This window comes from Crocodylus porosus, unplaced genomic scaffold, assembly GCF_001723895.1.
Source record: "Crocodylus porosus isolate Cpor-Errol unplaced genomic scaffold, CroPor_comp1, whole genome shotgun sequence".
Taxonomy (NCBI): domain Eukaryota; kingdom Metazoa; phylum Chordata; order Crocodylia; family Crocodylidae; genus Crocodylus; species Crocodylus porosus.
Window position 1 is genome coordinate 88,898,569 of NW_017728931.1, and position 4,647 is coordinate 88,903,215.

Here is a 4,647-nt window from a genome sequence, read left to right on the forward strand (position 1 = left end):
GGGCTTCACTTCTCTTCCCTCTCAGACAAAAAGATCCGAGGCCGCCGTGCGGCTGCCTGGGCCCGAGCGCCGCACAGCGCGCCCCGCAGGCCCGTCCCGGCACTGCAGCGGCCGCGGCTCGCGAGGCAGGAGCCAGCTCAGCCCCAGCAAAGCAGTTCCTGGCGGGGAACAATAGGCTCCTCTCGCCGCTAAGGGCTCATCTGCAATGTGCCGCAAACTTCACACAAAGCCGGGCGGAAAGAGACGAGGGAGAAGGCGAGGAGGGAAGGGAAAAAACGGCTACTACCGGTTGTTGCAGGGTTAGGGGCCAGGGAAATGTTCCCTTCTTCCCGGGCTGCGGACGAACGAGGCGCTCCAGTGCCTGCGGTGACTAGGAAGGAGGAGGAAGGAGAGACTGATCTGAAATACAGACATGCAGTGTTTTTAACTCGGGCCACGCTGAGATTGAAAAAACAAATTAGACCGAGTCTGTTGAAGGTTTTTAAAAAACAAAAAAAGAAAAAAGGGAAAGGGGCATTGGAGAATTCTCACTTTCAAAAAACTTATGACTGTCTCGAGCTGAGAGGTTTTGAGCCAGGAAGTCCCACAAAATGACAAGGGGGATTTTGTGAATGCCCCATTCAAAGGCCCCCAGCACACTCCCTCCCCTCCTTTTAAGAGGTTCAGAATAAACTTCCTAATTAGGCAGTCTGACCTCTTTCTTCCAGTGAGAGAGACAGACAGACAGCACACCCTGGGTCTCAATTTTCCAGTTAGGTAAATAATTTGATTTAGAGTTGGTGTGTGTGTGTGTAAAATGTATGTATATGTATGTGTGCATACATATATACGTATACATATGTATGCATGTGTGCATACATATATGTGTATGTATGTGTGCTGCATATATGTAACTTTAACTGAGATGCAGTACTCTGTGTGTATGTGTGTGTGTGTGTGTGTACTACAATTACCATTTTATGTTAATATACAAGTGATGGCCTCCTCAGGGGAGGTGAATTTACCCCTCTTCGCTGTAGGACTGGGTGGGCAAAATGCGGCCCAGGGGCTGGATACAGCCCTTCAGGCCATTCTATCTGGTCTGCGGGGCCCCTAAACTTTTAGAAAATTCATATTTATCTGCCCTGGGCTGCCTGTCATGTGGCCCTCGATGGCTTGCCAAAACTCAGTAAGCGGCCCTCTGCCCAAAATAATTTCCTGCCCCTGTTGTAGGAGGACCAAGTAGAAACAACGGCTCAGGTAGACTCCCATGAATGGTTATAGAAAGGCTGTATATATATCTATATATGTATCTAGATAGATCGATAGATACACACACACAATACCACACCTGAGTTAAAAAGTGACCAGTGTTGCAGCCTTTCTATAACTGTTCATAAGAGTCTACCTGAGCAGTTGTTTCTACTCTGTCCTCTTACAGTGAAGAGGAGTAAATTCGCCTCCCCTGAGCTCTGGGCACTTTCTTGTCCCTTTCCTACATACACAGGTAGGACCCCAGGAGGATGCCTGCTCTTCACCCAGGCTATGATCCTGCTCCCATTTAAGTAAATGGGAGCAAGGGCCTATACAGTATAAACAGGCTCCCAGAGAAGCCCCTCTCCCTAAAGCCGGCCCCTCGTTTACAGTAAACAGTCACCCAGGTGGGCACCTGCCCTGCCCAGGCCATGCCTAAACAGAACTGCAGGTGAAAACTTGTTGGAGTTGATGAGACTTCAGGGGAGCATTTGCCCCTCTCACACAATGATGTGACATCCAAGGCCATATCAGGCCTTTAGTTTTTAAGCAGAACTTCTCATTACAGTCAGAAAGGAGTTGTGTTTTAAAATCAATGGCATATTATAGCCTCCAGCAAGCATTAAAAGAAACCCCTTATCCTCCATATACAAAGTTACTTCAAGGCATAAAATATTTTCTTTCGCAGATGTTTCCCCCACCTTGACTGGTGTGTGTGGGTGGGTGGGGTGGGGGGGACGGTTATAGTCCATATACCACAGGGGTCACCTAGTTTGGGATGAACTCCCAGGCAGCAGCTCCAGTCTTCCCCCTTGGGGGCTGAGACCTCGTTCTTGGGTTTAAAGACTCCCAGCCCCGGGGGGATTGCTCCTTAACGGGGGTGGGGCAAGACTGCCAGAGCAACGCGACGGGCTTCACACGCCTTGTGTCCTAGAAACAAGCCCAGCGAGAGCCTCCCCCACGACTGCGGCACACGTGCCTTGGCGCGGCTCTATAAACTGGGACCCCCCGGCGCTCGGTCACATTGCGTATCCGGGCGGGCGGTCGAGGTGGGTTTCTGTGCTCGGCGCCGCAACTGCGCGTGGTCCCTTACGTAACTGTCAGCTGGGGGTTCCCTAGAGGGGGTCACGGCGTGCAACCATTACATAGCCCCCGGTCCCGCGCCGCCGCCGCCCTCGGGCAGCGGTTCCCGCTCCGCCGCGGCTCCTCGCTCACAAAATGGCGGCGCCCATGGAAGCAGCAGCCCCATTTTGTGCTTACAGAGCCCGCCGGCAGCCGCGGAGCCGGCTGCGCCGGAGAACCAGGAGGCGGCGGCGGCGACTGCGATGCGGGGCAAGGAGCGAGGGAGGCGAGCGGAGGGAGGGCTGCCCCGCGGCTCTGTCCGCCGCCGACTGGAGGCTTCGTGGGGCGGCGGCGGGCTCCGGGCCGGGCCGCGCAGGACTGCGAGAGGCTTTGCTGCCGCGGGGGAGGCTTTGCTGCAGCCCGGCTCCATCCTCGCCGCCCCCCTCTATCCCCACCCGCCTGATATAACCGGCCGCGGTGTGGAGCGCTGGCGTGAAGGGCAAGGAGGACCTATGCTCTCGGTGCAGCTAAATAGGTCACTTTCCGCGCTTAATTACTGTTTGTTTCATTTTAGCGCGTCGCCTCCGGAGCAGACCGGCTATTAAGCTCGTGCTTCGAGTCACACTAGCCGTCCGCAAGGTACAAAATGTCTGTGGTAGGCTCCAGCGCTCGGTGTGCCCCCGCCAGCCGGCACGGGTGGCTTCACGTTCAGGGGGACTCACTTCCCATCGTCTAGCTGGCCAGGGTCCCTGCCGTACGATCCTGAAGCTGTTTGCAATATTGTCGTGCCTTTTTTTTTTGGTCCAAATGAGGGGCTTTTGGGGGGTTGGGGAGGCAGAGGAGGAACTATTAAATTGTGGTATCACTCAATTTCTCAAATCGATTTAGTCTAGGTACATTTTAATGGCTGTGGAATGCAGGTGCCTTTCTGTTGATGGTGGAGATGTTATTAATTACAGTCTTAAACATGTAGCAATCGCTTGCTGTGTGGCGTTCAGTGGTTATGAAATATCTCCTTTCCTCTTGCTGTACAAGATCGAGTCATACAAATTAAGTGTCTGTGGAAAGAAGAAAAACCTGACTTGCTGTAACACTTTCCTTAATAATCCATTACTGTGTAGCTAGTTCCTGGGTTCAGGGCTCAGGATTCTTGCACAATGTCAAATGAAAGCAAAAACACTACAGGTTAAACCTGAAGTTAAACTGTGCAGTACTTGCTTGGTATGTTAGTATTTTGTGAACAGTACAGATTTGAATAATTGTAAAAAGACAAATTAGGGCATAAAATTGCCAGCCTGGTTCTTCCCCAGCACTGTAGTTGCAGTTAATTTTTTGAACATCTACTTCTGCCTTGCTTGTATGTTATGCTTGCTACCAACTTGTCCCATGGCCACCAGGCCATGACTGTTTTTGCCAGCTTGCCACTCTTCCATCATGCTTTCTGAAGGGTGGAATGTCACTGCTTTCTGCTCCTGCTTTCACTGCTTTTGAATCTTAACAGCATTAGTTGCTGCTGATCAAAAATATTGATTTACTAGCTATATGCTACTTACCTAAGGAATTTCTGTGTTATGTTAATAGCAAGTTGTAAACCCTTGAAAATGAACTTACTGTATCTTGAGTGTTAGTAGTCCTGATAACTGCAACTTGTTGTTTGACCTAGAGAGGACAGTTATCTCCTGCATTTTTGGGGACCCTGCAGACAGTAGTATGTATTAGAGGATGAAATCTTAGAAAAATAATTGGGTGTTGAACAGTTGTCTAGAATTGATACACTTCATATAACAGTGAATTACCAGTGGAACTATACAGATACAAGCATTTCTAGGAACTTAACACACATGTCAATGTGCATTTGTTAAGTTTCATAGTTGTTAGGGTCAGAAGGGACCTCAGTAGATCATCAAACCGGACTCCCTGCCCTGGGCAGGAAAGAGCACTGGGGTCATATAACCCCAGCCAGGTACTTGTCCAGTCTCCTCTTAAAGGCTCCCAGGGTAGGGGAGAGCACCACCTCCCTTGGAAACCCATTCCAAAATCTGGCAACCCTTACTGTAAAGAAGTTCTTCCTGATGTCCAGCCTAAATCTGGTCTGTCAAATTGTGGCTGTTGTTCCTGGTTATTCCAAGAGGTGCCCTGGTAAACAGCATCTCCTATTTCTTTGCTCCCCTCCCTCCCCCTGATGAATTTGTAAATGGCCACAAGATTCCCCTCTCAGTCTTCTCTTGTGGAGGCTGGAGAGATCAGGGTTCCTCAGTCTTTCCTCGTAGGGCCTGACCCTCTCCGGGTTATCCACATCCCTCTTGAAGTGCGGTGCCCAGAACTCAACACAGTACTCCAGCTGTGGCCTGA